At 44.6% G+C, this 15,188-nt stretch overlaps 1 long non-coding RNA gene across 1 annotated transcript; it reads right to left on the bottom strand.

Annotated features, from left to right (window-relative positions):
• Positions 1-598: 598 nt before the first annotated feature.
• Positions 599-5,305, bottom strand: LOC111820784 (uncharacterized). The gene is made up of 3 exons (XR_002824298.1): positions 5,254-5,305; positions 4,554-4,625; positions 599-692 (listed from the first exon to the last, which is right to left on the bottom strand). It is a non-coding gene; the product is annotated as an uncharacterized LOC111820784 (long non-coding RNA).
• Between the last annotated feature and the right edge of the window lie 9,883 nt (positions 5,306-15,188).

The raw sequence follows: 15,188 nt of genomic DNA on the forward strand, positions 1-15,188 counted from the left end.
ACGCAGTTAGCCCCTTAAGGTGTTGCGTTCGCCTTGCTCTTTCACAGAGCTGTGAAAAAAAGATAAACGTTATTACTCAAACACAAATTTTTACTTTCCTTCTCTATACACCAAAAAAAAAAAAAAAAGTCCCAGAATTGGGAGCCACTGTAATACTTATTTAGGAGTCCCTGTAATACATATTTGGAGTCCTGGTGGCACAGTGGTTAAGAGCTACAGCTACTTACCAAAAGGTCAGCAGTTCAAATCCACCAGTTGCCCCTTGGGAACCCTATGGGACAGTTCAACTCTGTCCTATAGGGTCGCTATGAGTCGGAATCAACTCAATGGCAACAGGTTTGGTTTGTTTGTTTTTTTTATTAATACATATTTAGGTGCAAACAGTTAAGCATTCGGCTACTAACCAAATTTGATGGTTCAAATCTACCCAGAGGCACCTTGGAAGAAAGGCCTGGTGATGGTCTTCCAAAAATCAGCCGTTGAAAACCCTATGGAGCACTGTTCTACTCTGAGGCACATGGGGTCACCATAAGTCAGAATTGACTTGACAACAACTGCTTTAGTGTTCTTTTTCTTGTGTTTGGTAATACTTATTTATCATCATCATTTACCTACAGTTCTTTGGCGACTTTGAAGAATGTTTTCTTTATGTGATGGAATGGAATTTTGATCATCTGTTGGATTGACATTGTCTGTGGGAAAAAAAATAAGCACAATAATCAAACTTTGACAAATAATTATAGTTTGATTTCCAAACTTCTTTTCAGTTTTAGACAGCATGACCATGAGTAAAGCAGCAGTCCACTAAGAGAGCAATGATAAGCAATCTCCCCATTCTTCCATGCAGCACACCCATTCCAAGCTACCATGCCATCACATCCTGGGCTCGGTAAAATTTTCATACATGAGCCCAGAACCAAGAAATTTTGATCTGTGCTCAAGGAAAAGTTGAAATCTTACATCTTTATAATTTCTCTGTTTTGTTTTTATACTCTTAAGAGATGCTAGCGCTGAAATGAGCCTTCAATTGTATGTAATAACAGCACCTTAACACTATGTGTCTCAGGAATGAGAACTGAACCCACGAGCACTAATAGCTTCAACTGCTGTCCACAGACCTGGACACACCTTTTACAAGACCCTTCACTTGGCGTCCCTGGATCGTGCAAATTGTTAACACATTCAACTGCTAACTGAAAGGTTGGTGGTTCAAGTCCACCCAGAGGCACTTCGCAAGAAGGCCTGGAGATCTACTTCCAAAAAATCAGACATTGAAAGCCCTATGGAAACAACCTGGAAACAGAGGGTGAGAATGGCTACACAACTCAAAAAATGTAATGAGTATCAGTGAATTGTATATGTAGAAATTGCTGAATTGGTGTATGTTCTGCTGTGTATATTCTCAACAACAACAAAAAAATTAAATTATAAAAAAGAAAATCACTTTAAATATAAAAGATCTAAACTGCACTTAAAGGGCAGGGATGAGCACATTTGATTTTTTTTAAAAAAAAAAGCAAGACAGCCATATCCTCCCTATAAGAAACTCACTTTAAATGTAGGAATAGAAGGATTAAAAATATCTCAATTAGGTAGTTTTAAAAGAAAAGGATGAAAAGCATTATACCATACAAACACCAATCAAAAGAAACCTGGACAACAACAATGTTCTAAACTTAGATTGTTGTGATAGTTGCAAAATTCTGTGAATAGACTAAAAACTATTGAATTGTTCATTTTAAATGATTAATTGTACGGTAGGTGAACTATATCTCAATAAAGCTGTTCAGAAAAAAAGAAAAGAAAGAAGTAAACCTCTGTGGAGCACAGCTCTACTCTGACACACGGGGGGCCACCACGAGTCAGAACCGACTCGACAGCAACTGGTTTTACTGGTTTTTCTCTTCCTATTCAGTGCTTTTTTTTTTTTTTTTTTGTGGAATGGTCACTGCTGCTAAGGAGGAGGTGCAGACAGGAGGTGGTCTGGGAATTCTAGCCCATGGCCCACCTCCGCGCAGCTCCTGGCCCCTGGAGATGGGCCTGGCCAGCCTCCTTCTCTTGTGAGGTGCCATCTTCACCACTGTCTGCAGTGTCTTCTCAGTCCTTTTCTTTCTTCACTCTCCCTACTCAAAAACCTTATCAAGCAGGCCCACCTCTCGCCTGCCCTCCCAAAGCTCCACACAAATACAACCTGAATCACTTTTAAAGCACATTATATTTTAGCATACTTATATCTAATAATTATTTGCTGACTAGACTGACTCTCTTATTAGCTACAAGCTCTTGAAGGACAAGAATGCCTGATTTAGCTCTAGCTCCTGGTATGCAATGTAGGTAGGAAATCACTAGCTAGATCTTGAGTGAGAGAACTCATAACAGCCTTTAGGTCAGAAAAGCAGCTAACCCTGCTTTTGCTGACCAAGAATGCAGTCATTTGAAGGCTGGCTGGCACTGGAGGTTCTGCTTCTAAGATGCCTTGCTCACACAACTGCTGGCAGAAGGCTTCACTGCGTCACTGGCTGTTGGTGAGAGGGCTCAGTTCATTGCCAGAGGGCCTCCTTCTAGGACTGCTTGAGTGTCCTCACAACATGGCAGCTGGCTTTTTCCAGAATGAGTGGTCCGAGAAAGAGCAAGGCAGAAACCGCATATCTTTTATGACCTAGTCGGTGAAGCAGCGTACCACCACTTCTGCCATATTTTATGCATTAGAAGGGGGTTACCAAGTCGAGCCCACACTACCGGGGAGGGAAATTAAGCACCACCTCTTGAAGAGAGAGGTATCAGAGGATTTGTGGGCATTTTTTAAAACTACAATAGGAGCAGAATTCCAAGGATAGTGTCATGGATTGAATTGTGTCCCCCAAAAATAACTTGGCTAGGCCATGATGCCCAGTATTGTGTGATTGTCCTCCATTTTGTCAACCGATGTAATTTTCCTGTGTGTTGTAAATCCTGTTTCTATGATGTTGATGAGATGGGATTAGCAGCAGTTATGTTAATGAGGCAGGACTTAATCTACAAGATTAGATTGTGTCTTGAGCCAATCTCTTTTGCGACATAAAAGAAAGAAGCAAGCAGAGAGACATGGGGACCTCATACTACCAAGAAAGCAGTGCCAGGAGCAGAGCATGTCCTTTAGACCTGGGGTCCCTGCACTGAGAAGCTCCTAGGCAAGGGGAAGATTGATGACAAGGACCTTCTCCCACAGCCGACAGAGAGAGGAAGCCTTCCCCTCGAGCTGACGCCCTGAATTTGGACTTGAGCCTGCCAGATTGTGAGAAAATAAATTTCTCTTTGTTGAAGCCATCCACTTGTGGTATTTCTGTTATAGCAGCACTAAGTAACTAAGACAGAAGGTAGCTGAGCAAAATAAATATTCTGCTTGCACCCATATGAATATTGGCTTTCTGAAGAATTGTGGATGGAGAGAAGTGACACCATTTCTGAGGCATTTACTCTGTCTGGTCTTGGATACATGAATTATACCACTAAGAAGAGACCCCTGAATGGTTTCTAAGATATTAGTTTAAGGCATATGAAATTGTAGATATCTGACCATTTTTGACCTACAAAACCAGCAACGTTTCCCAGAAAAATGGAAAGATGCAGGCTGACTTTGTTGATGAGGCCTTTCTAACCCATGTGCGGGCCTCAGTATAAAATCATCCCCTCACCTCGCCCAGTGTAGACCCAGGTACCAAAGAGATGTCCATCTATGTTTAATTTATGATTAACATGCAATTTACATGAGGAAACTTGTAGGACAAATTGTGGGATATTAGAAGTATTCATTTTAGAGATTCTGTAGTAAATTAAAAATCATCTAAGTTAATGGTTCCACACACCAGGGGCTGGTATCTGGCTGAATGTACAAGAGTCACTTGGGGAATGTGGAAAAATGTGCAGATTCCTGGGCTATACTTTTAGACATGCTTGGTAGCTTCCAGGAATAAAGAATTTTTAATCAAAAATTATTAATAAAATATTTGCATAAGCTCTTGCCATTCCCACCCCCCACCACAAGACATGCACAGTCAGGCTTGGGAAGCCCTGACCTGCATCCAGGGGACACTTCCCACACTCCTCATGTAGATGGACACTGCTCTTCCGGAGCCACCCTTCAGGAATGTGCTCAACCCCTCACCAGCCCCCATGCCCCCCACCACCACCCCAGGGGGAAAGAGTGAGCTTCCTGTAAGTCTGGGAGAAGGACTTGGGCCTGTATGGCCAGCCCCCTCTTCCTCCTGTCTGCCAGCAGAGAGCAAACATTCTGATCTGCTCCTCCAGGCTGTATCTTTTATAAAGACACTCACAGGCAGGGACATGGAGAATCATGGGTGTTCTAAACTCTACCAGTGATTGGGGCACTCTTCCTCATTCGGGGTGAAGCGCCCACATTGTCCAGACAAGTATTTATCTAGAATACAGGTGATGGTTTGAACTCGGTCTGCCAGACCCTCCGGTCAGTCTCACATTGGGTTCTGAACTCAGGCAAGCAGAGAAGAGGGTGTTACTAATTGACCCCGCCTCCAATCATAGCCATTTGCATTTACCATCACTGACAGCTCTGTTCACACTGCCATAGAGATTATCTGGTTCCAGAGAATTCTCAGCAACGCTGGTTTCTTTGAGGAAACAGATGAAAAACAAAATTGAGAGAAAAAGTTTTCTTCATTACACATTTACTAGCACCTTGGGCCCAGGTTTTAAAATTTTAAGTTGGAATGTGAATACAGGATTCCAGTTGTACTTGGAAATACGAGTTTGACAGTTAATACATCAGTACAGACAGAGGCACCATCTGATCGCTGGCTGCAGCGTTCAGAGCCCAAGCAGACGCAGCTAACGAGGAAGTAGAATTCACATCTGTGTGCAAAACACCAATACGAGGTACTTTCATGCACTACAGGCAGATTTCTGGTACACGATTCCATGCTTATTACCTGTGATCGAATACCTGTCTTGGTTCTCAAAGTGAATTTTTTTTAATAATGTGGATTGCTCTGGGGAGAAAACCCTGGTGGCACGGTGGTTAAGAGCTACGTCTGCTAACCAAGAGGTCAGCAGTTCAAATCCACCAGCCGCTCCTTGGGAACTCTATGGGACAGTTCTACTCTGTCCTATAGGATTGTTATGAGTTGGAATCGACTCGACAGCAACAGATTTGGGTTTTTTTGTGGCTCTGGGGACGAGTATATTCTCCAGTTACAGCCATTTCTAGATGTGTGGCCTAAGTCACGTCCTAGATTTTACCTGAGTCCTGTCATTCATAGAGGTCCCTGGGTGGTGCAGTACGCACGTGGCTACTAACTGAAAGGTTGGCAGTTCAAACCCAGGCAGCAGCTCCACGGGAGAAAGTCCTGGTGATCTGCTTCGGTAAAGATCACAGCCAAGAAAGCTCTCTGGAGTTCAGTTCTAATCTGTATAATATATGGGGTCGCCATGAGTCGGAAGTGACTCAACGGCAATGGTTTTTGGTTTTTGGTTATCATTCATGGAATAGGGCATTAACAGCTGTCCAGGCCCTCTTAAAGGATCGAGATAATGCATTGCATCAGATCCTGCAGGGTGAACTATAAAGTGTGCTGAGTGGAAAGATATGCTGCTACTCAGGGCTTGAGTTGCCAGGAATGGCGAACCCCACTTGCAAAAGTGGTTCCTGTCCTCTGAACAGCCTCCAGAGTGTGAGAACCTGCCTGACATGTGCACGTCAGGGGTCACCCCAAACACAGGGATATTTACATGTTAGACCAGAGACCTCCACAGTCAGAGGAAGGTTCTAGAGAGGCTACTGGACAATTCTTTCACATCTCACTTTGGGTTTTGCCCCCGGAAGAAGCTGGTTTACAGAATGCTAAAATGAGGGGGTAGTGCATTTAATACAATAAATAGGCCTTCAGAAACGTGCGCACTTTTAGGTTTGAAAATAATACTTGCTTTCATCCATGTCTCTCTTTGTAGTTGATCTGGCTGCTGTTCCTCTTGTTTCACCAAATAATGGGTCACGCGGAACTTTGGAAAACTCTTGCAGCAGAATTTCATCTCAAGTAAAGGGAACAAAGTCAGGTTAATACCAGCGACACAGGACTGATACACCGTGCTCTATAAGTACCTAAAGAAGCCTGTCAATATAGTGAATAAATGATACAAACTCAACAGACATGTGACTTTATGCTCTACAATGCCTTGTCTCCGGAAGGGGGCCTGCGTGAATCATTCCTGAGAAACTGTGATTGCTGTAGACGACCTGCATAGTAAGCATCGTCCACTGAGGATACACAGCTAGAAACCTGGCCCCAAATCCCATGGTGTTTATCGTCATAATGTTCTTCCCTGTCCCTGTGGTCATTCTGACCCACCTCTGAGACTTGCCCCAATTTGTCCCACTAAACTTGGGTGAAGCCCAGGGCACAGAAACTAAGCATAACACATTTTATAAGCTCAGAAAGGTCTTCATTTACAAGTACTTCTGGTTGCTGTCGAGTCGACTCCGACTCAGACACCTCACATGTGGCAGAATAGAACTGGGCTCCAGAAGGGTTTTCGTGGCTGATTTTTCGGAAGCAGATCACCAGACCTTTCTTCCAAGCCTCCTCCGGGTGGTCTCGAACCTCCAGCCTTTCAGTTAGCAGCTGACAGCGCTAACCATTTGCATCACCCAAGGACTCCTTTTGTTGCCAATACAAATTTTGGTGGTTACATTTTTTGGAAATATATTTATTTCTCATTCCCTTTTAAAGTTTCTGGTTTCTATCTGTTCCCAGGGCTTTGCAGTTTTACTTTCTCTTCTAGGTTTGCTCTGCTAAGTCTTAGAAAAAAAAAACATTACAAGTTCCACTGATTTTGTACTTGTTCCAGAGTCCTTTTTCAAAGGCTCTTGGTGTTTCAGCGTGTGATCTCCTCACTTGGTAGAATGGGTGATTACGTTAGGGGCATATTACACCCAAAGAACTAAGCATCAGATTCACTAGTTAAATGATGAGCTCTCATTGCCAGCCGCTTCCCTGATGAATGTGTTGACCTACAAGTTCCTGAAAATGTTGTTCAAACAGAACCCAGCGAGTTGAATGGCGGCCTAACAATGCCACAGCAACACTGGCATGGCGCCGTGAGGGTCAGGAGGTCCTAGACGGGGACTCTCCAAACCCCGACTAATACACATCTTCAGACACACATAGTCCCCTTTGGCAGATGCGGGGCTGGTTTCAGAGAGAGTGGGGTCACCTGCAAGAACAAGAACAAGTCCTCCGATTTCTACACAAGAATTACTGAAAGGGTGGATAGTAGGGGCCCAAGAGCTGTCTGGATCTGCTCAGTCGTTCAAGCATGGGAGTCCATCAACCCATCAGTCAATCTTTCAGCCAGAGCAGATTCACCGAGGCCTCCCTGACAGCACACGTGAAAGAGGAGCAAACCCAGAATTCCTGACAAAAGGCAGCTCCTGGAAAAGGGTCCATATCCCAAGCAGAGAGCTGTTCCTATCCAAGCAGAATCAGCAGGCATCGCCCTGGGATCAGAACATCTCAGATCCCACAGTGAGAGAGCAAGAGAGAAAGGACCCAGAGAGAAGCACCATGCTCGTGCGTCCTTGGCGCTCTCGCTCTTTCTCAGACCAAAGGCGATGCTCAGTCTCTACTCCTGACGCACATCACAGTCACCAGACAGAGAGATTTCACTGGAATTTGACCACCCTCCTTGGGCAGACAGCTGTGGGTCCGGCCTTTTCCCTCAATCTTGAGCTTTTCTTAAATGTTAAATGAGGAGCTTGGATGAGATCAATGAGTCCCCACTCAGGCATCATCTGGAAATTTTTTAAACTGCTAATGCAGAGACTTCACCCAGACCAAGAATCTGAGTCTCTGGAGACAGGAACTGGGACAGGGTATCTCCCCAGGGATTCTCATGTTCGGTTAGGGCTGAGAACCAAGGAGAAGGTCCATCTCAGCCTCAAAGCCTCCCCATCTTTAACAAGGGCAGAAATCTCCCGGGCACCTTGGTGGAGGCAAATGAGACTCAGCTGGTCCAAGGTGGGCTGACACCGAAGTTTTAACAAGCTCCCAGATGATGCTCTTGCTGCTAGCACATGGACCGCTCTTTGAGGAGTAAGGCCCTTTCCAGGTGTTTCTATTCTATGGTTTTCTTTACTTCCTGGGAGTTTGACATTTAAAAGCACTAACTCTAGCCTCAAAGAAAAGCACGTTCCTTCCCCCTCAAAGCAGCAGGAACAGGTTATCTGGGACACAACCACAGACAAGCATCCAACTCTTTTAAAATATAACCTGCTCTGGATTGAATTGTGTCCCCCAAAACTATGTGTTGTAAATCCTAACCTCTATGCCTGTGATTATAATCTCATTTGGGAAAGGGCTGTCTTTGTTATGTTAATGCGGCAGGATTAGTATAGGGTGTATTTTGAGTCAATCTCTCTGGAGATATAAAGAGATTAAATGCAAGCTAGAAAAGAGAGATGGGGAAGAGACATGCCAAGCCACATGAAGATTGCCCAGGAGCAGAAACTCAGAAGAGACAAGAAGCATCCTCCAAAGCTGACAGAGACAGAAAGCCTTCCGCTAGAGCCAGCACCCTGAATTCAGACTTCTAGCCTCCTAAACTGTGAGAAAATAAATTTTTGTTTCTTAAAGTCACCCACTTGTGATATTTCTGTTATAGCAGCACTAGATAACTAAGACAGAATTTGGTACCAAGAAGTGGGGGTGCTGCTCTAACAAATATCTACAATGTGGAAGTGGTTTTGGAATTGGGTAATAGGTGGAGGCTGGAAGAGTTTTAAGGTGCCTAATAGTAAAAGCCTAGATTGCCTTGAATAGGCTGTTGGTAGAATTATGGACATCTGGTGAGGGCTCAGAAGGAAGTGAGGAGAGCTATAGAGAAAGTCTCCATTGTCTTAGAGAATGCATATGGCGCCAGCAACAGAATGTTGCTAGAAATGTGGACGTTAAATGTGCTTCTGGTGAGGCTTTAAAAGGAAATGATGAACTTGCGATTGGACAATGGAGGAAGGGTGATGCTTTTTATGCAGTGACAAAGAAGTTGTTTGAACTGTGTTCAAATGTTTGTTAGAAGGTAGAACTTGTTAAGTGATGAACTTGGATACTTGGCTGAGGAGATTTCTAAGCAAGATCTTAAAGGGGACGTGTGGTTTCTCCTTGCCACTTATAGTAAAATGTGAGAGGAAAGAGATGGGCATAAAAATCAACTGTGCAAAATGAAAACAAAACTTAAAGGTTTGGAAAATTCTGTTGTGCAAACTAAGGACGTCATGCCCTAGAATTTTCCCCAAGGATGTGGCTACACAATCTTTTGTTAAAGAGATTAAGCTGTGACTGATGGCTCTAACCAGCTACCACAGCAGAAAACCCATCAGCTTGGACTGAAGGTGACAGAGAAAGAACGAAAGGAAAGAATGCTGTCTGCCTCTTGGAATTCTACAGGCAGGAAACAGGCCAAAGAAGCTACATCTTTTGTCCTCCAAGAACAGAAAAGGACCATCCCTGGAGCAGCATGGAGATCAGCAGAACTGTTGGAAGGAGCCTAGGAAGCAGAGCTGCCTCTGTTTCAAAGGGTAGAGCCATGGCCTCCTAGGTTTCAAAGAGTCAGATCTTCACCAACTTGGTTCCAGAGTGTGAGGCTGCTATTAAGATGTGCCAAGAGGATGGGGACGCCATCCAAAGATGAGGGGGTGAGGCTGCCATCCCCAAGGGGCAGAAGAACAGGGCCTCAGGGAGTGAAGGGTTGGGGTCGCCACTCAGATGGACGAGGAGAATGGGGCCGCCTAGAGTCAATGGAGCTGAGTTGCCTCTCAGTGGGCCTGGACGGTGGGGCTGAAGCCCAAGGCTGAGGAGCCTCCATCCAGAGTCCAGAGAGCATGGCCAACACCCAGAGTGTGGAGGACGGGGCTATTGCTCAGATGGTCTCAGAGAACAAAGGATTATTTTCTAGCCTTGAGAGCTAATGTAAATTGTTCTGCTGGGTTTGGGACTAGCTAGGTCCCCGTTATCCGTTCTTTCCCTCCAATTTCCCCCATTTGTAATGGAAATATCTACCTTGTGCCAGTTCCGCCATTGTACTTTGGAAGCAGATAACTTGTAGTCTAGATTTCACAGGTTCACCGACGCGGAGGAATTTTGCGCCAGGATGGAATATGCCTAAAATCTCACCCATATTTGATTTAGATGGTTCAGAAGATGAGATTTTGGACTTGGAGTTGATTTAAGACTTTTGGGAGGATTTGACAGGATGAATGTTTTTTACATGTGGCAAGGACATGAATCTGGGGCAGCCAAAGTGTGGACTGTTATGGATTGAACTGTGTCCCCCAAAAATAATGTGTTGTAAATCCTAACCTCTATGCCAGTGGTTTGGGAAACCCTGGTGGTGTAGTGGTTAAGAGCTACAGCTGCTAACCAAAAGGTCAGCAGCTCAAAATCAACTCGATGGCAACAAGTTTATTTATGCCTGTGGTTATAATCCCATGTGGGAAAGGGTTTTCTTATGTTAATGAGACAGGACTGATGTAAGGTATGTCTTGAATCAATCTTTTTTGAGATATAAAAGAGATTAAACAAACAAGCAAGCAAGCAGAGACATGGGTAGAGAGATGCCAAGCCACATGAAGATTGACTGGGAGCAGAAGCTCAGAAGAGACAAAGACCTTCCTCCGGAGCAGACAAGGAGAGAAAGCCTTCCCCTAGAGCTGGCACCCTGAATTCAGACTTCTAGCCTCCTAAACTGTAAGAAAATAAATTTTTGTTTCTTAAAGCCACCCAGTTGTGGTATTTTCAACTAAGACACAATCTAAACTTTTCAAATGAAGTTACTTACCAAATATTTTAGCCAAATGTTTGCCTGGGTGATTTGAACTTGAGTCAAATTCAGTATTGTTCCATCTTCTTTGTTGGGAATAACCTAAGGGAAGATAAACTTTAGCTGTGATTAAATCTTTCCATGGATCTGCAAGTATTCCTCTAAACTCGTTCCTATTTCACACGGCATTCAGAGAGGAGCGCCACGTGATAGGTCTGCTCTGGGGAAAAGAGTGCTGGACTTGAGCTCCAGTCCGCCCTTGAGCACCCTGTGGTCTTGGGCACTCATGTCCTGTGGGACTTGGGTTTCTCATCCGGGGACTGACTGGTGGGAAGTTACAACCCACAGGATGGCTGTGAGGATGAGGGGAGATAAAATTGCCAACATGATCTGTAAATCGAGCAGCACCCTACACGTCTCATTGCTCACTGCTGGCATCTGTTATGAACTGTAACGAATTTCATGGCTTCCAAGGATGGTTAGTTCACTGCTCGGTTTTAACGGGATCAAATCAAGACAGACACACGTTTCCCCTTTTTTAAAGAGAAACTTTCCCTCCTTAAGGAAGGAAACCGATAAGGAGCAACTTTGACTTTTTTGGAAAATGCGTTGCTTTCTCGTTTTGGAGAAGAGGGGAAAGTACTATTGCTTACTCTGCACTAATCCATGCTGGGAGTTTACACTGGGAGTGGGCTCAGAGGGCCTGAGGCCGCTCCTGCTTTGCCATTAATGATGAAAACGTGAAGGTGCAAAGGGGAATGGATGGGGCCAGCAATCGTCCACAGGATTTCACGGACTGACTTCAAGACTTGTGCTGACACATGACGCCTCCTGGTAGGAATAACATGTAAGTGACTGTGGCAACCTGGGGAGGTTTGTAGCTATACCTTCAGGCTTTTCTCAAAGACTGTGACGTCTTAGAGTCTGGACGCACTTTCCTGATGAAGGTCAAGGCTGGCCCTTTCCTCTCGCTCCAGAGGAGCGGACAAACTGGCCAGGGAGGAGAAACCTGCGCCAGTGAAGGGGTTGGCAGGGCCACAGCACCTCCCTGTCCTGAGTGTCAGAGGAAGGGTCTGCAAGAATCTGAAGATCCTGCACAAAACCAGTGACAGAGCTGGTTTTCATCTCCTTTACTGATGGACCAGCTGCACAGCCGTAGACTACAACGAGCACGCGGCAGGTTTCAACTCTGCAGGGAAACTGGGAGGAAAGCCTGCCTGGAGTGGGACCAAGGGGTTCAGGTAGGACTCTTTTGATCCAACGAATGATAAACACAGAGTTCTCCCTTAACGAGACGTTGGTGAGTCGTTAGGAACAGATACACTGAATCGCACAGTGTGTTTGTCATCCTGTGTCGGCCAAGTGAGCGTAATAAACCATTGTGCCGGACAAAGCTACCAGGATTCTGCAGTAAGACAGTCATGTTTCATCTTAATCGTGTGGTTGATAGAATGCACTGATAAGGGTAGTTCCTTATAAAATTTGTTTCCTGATGATAGTCATGATTGTAACATGGCTCACATGTGTGGCTTATCCTGATAACTAATTACCACCTAGTCTACCCTACCAGTTGCCGGCAAGTCGATTCCGACTCATAGTGACCCTATGGGACAGAACAGAGCTGCCCCATAGGGTTTCCAAGGAGCGGCTGGTGAGTTCAAACTGCTGACCTTTGGGTTAGCAGCCTGAATTCTTTTTGTTTGTTTGTTTTTATTGTACTTTAGGTGAAGGTTTACAAAACAAACACTTTCTCATTAAACAGTCAGTACACATATTGTTTTATGACATTGGTTAACAGCCCCACGACATGTCAACACTCTCCCTTCTCGACCTTGGAGGACTTTTTTTTTTTTGTGAAAATATACGTAGCCAAAAATACACCATTCCAAAAATTTCTACACGTACAATTCAGTGACATCGATTACGTTCTTCCAGTTATGCTGCTATTCTCACTTTAGGTGAAGGTTTACAGAACAAAATAGCTTCTCATTAAACAGCACACATATTGCCCTATGACAATGGTTAACAACCCCACTACATGTCAACACTGTCCTTACTCAGCCTCGGGTTCCCTATCACCAGCTTTCCTGTCCCCTTCTGCCTTCTAGTCCTTGTCCCTGGACTACTGTGCCTCAGTAGTCCCATTTTGTTTTATGGGGATGTCCAATTCCTGGCTGAACGGTGAACCACGGGAGTGACTTCACCACTGAGCTAAAAGGGTGTCTGGGGGACATACTCTTGGGGTTTCTCCAGTCTTTGCCAGGCCAGTAAATCTGGTCTTTTTTGCATGTTAGAATTTTGTTCTACATCTTTCTCCAGCTCTGTCCAGAATCCTCTGTTGTGATCCCCGTCAGAGCAGTCAGTGGTGGTAGCCAGGCACCATCTAGCTGTACTGGACTCAGTCTGGTGGAGACCTTGGTAGCTGTCGTCTATTAGTCCTTTGGACTAATCTTTTCCTTGTACCCTGTTCTCTTTATTCTCTCTTGCTCCCAAATGGGTGGGACCAGTGGAGTATCTGAGATGGCTGCTCACAGGCTTTTAAGACTCCAGATGCTACTCATCAAGGTAGAATGTAAAACAATATTTTTATAAACTGTGTTATTCAACTAAGCTAGATGTTCCCCAAGACCATGGTCCCCACAAGCAGCCTGAATTCTTAACCACTGAGCCACCAGAGCTCCAACTAATCACTATTTTCCAAATACACATATTGTCCACCTGAAAGGGTTTCCTTGATATTTTGTGCGTTTGGGGGCTAACGTGTATGTTTTGCATGCAGGCCAGCTTCTTCCTCTCTTCTCTGGCATTTGAGCACCAATGGAAAAAGAGAAGTCTGCTCTGCTTCTCCGTGCAGACATTTCACAGAGGGTGGTGCCAGTGGGGCAGATGATGAGGAGGGATGTAGGAAAGCTTGACTTTCCCCAGCCCTGCCAGTGACTCCTGCACATTGAACTATAATGCGTGTTGAGTGGCATGCCGCTACTCAGGGCTTGTGTTGCCAGGAATGGTGAACCCCACTTGCAAAGGCAGTTCCTGTCCCCTGAATGGCCTCAGGAGTGTGAGAACCTGCCTGACACCTGCACGTCAGGGGTCACCCCAAACACAGAGATGTTTACACGTTAGACCAGAGACCTCCACAGTCAGGGGAAGGTTAAAGAGGGGATTTTGGACGATTCTTTCTTTCATATCTCACTTTGGTTTTGCCCGAGAAGTAGGTGGTTTACGGAATACCAAAATGATGGAGTAGTGCATTTAATACTATAAATAGAGTTTCAGAAATACAGGTTTAAAAATAATACTTGCCTTTATTCATGCTGCTCTTTGTAGTTGATTTGGCTGCTGTTCTTGTTTCATTATATAGTGGATCATGTGGAGCTTTGGAAAACACTTGCAGTAGAATTTTATCTCAAGAAAACAAAAGCATGTTAACACAGCAGCGAAGGACTAATATACTGTGCTCTGTAAGTGCCTGAAGAAGGCAATGAATGCAGCGACCAATGATACAAACTCAACAGATACATGACGTTATGTTCCAAAACACCTTGTCTCGGGAAGGGGAGCTCCACCTGCATGAATCATTTCTGAAAAATTGTAATTGCTCTAGATAACTTGGATATAAACATGGCCCACTAAAGATACACAGCTAGAAACTTGGCCCTCAAATCTTATGATATTTGGTGTCATTAACTTCCCCGCTCCTGTCGTCATTCTGACACCCCTCTGAGATGCTTCCCAAGCTGCCCCTAGGTACCAGCACACTTCTTTCCTGTTTCTACAAGAGCGTGCGTTCTCTTCCCTGAGACCTCACCACTTCTCCTCCGGAAGCTTTTCACGTTGAGTCCTAACTTGGTGGCAGACAGACCTGGACCCAAATTGTGATTTCCCTGTTTACAACGGCATGATCTTGGGCAAGTCACTTCACCTTTTTGATCTTCCCCCAGTCCCTGGTCACCACTAATCTACATTTTTCCCATTTTTTATTGCGATGAAAAAAAAATAACAAAATTTGCCATTTCTTAGCGGACTCTGCTCAGTGACCTTGGAACATTCCCACTGTTGTGTAACCATCACTACTAACTATTTCCAGATCTTTTTGTCGTCCCGAACAGAAACTCTGTACCATCAAACAATAACCCCCAGTTCCCTCTCCCACCAGCCCCTGGGAACCTCTGTTCTACTTTGTCTCTCTGAATTTGCCTATTCGCAATCCTTGTATAAGTGGCCTCATACATCATTCATCCTTTCCTGTCTGGCTTACTTCACTCAGCATAATGTTTTCAAGGTTCACCCGTGTTTTAGGATGTTTCAGAATTTCATTCTTTTTATGGCTGAATAATGTTCCATTGTATGTATATACCACATTT

The sequence above is a fragment of the Trichechus manatus genome, unplaced genomic scaffold (assembly GCF_000243295.1).
Source record: "Trichechus manatus latirostris isolate Lorelei unplaced genomic scaffold, TriManLat1.0 scaffold00004, whole genome shotgun sequence".
NCBI lineage: Eukaryota > Metazoa > Chordata > Mammalia > Sirenia > Trichechidae > Trichechus > Trichechus manatus.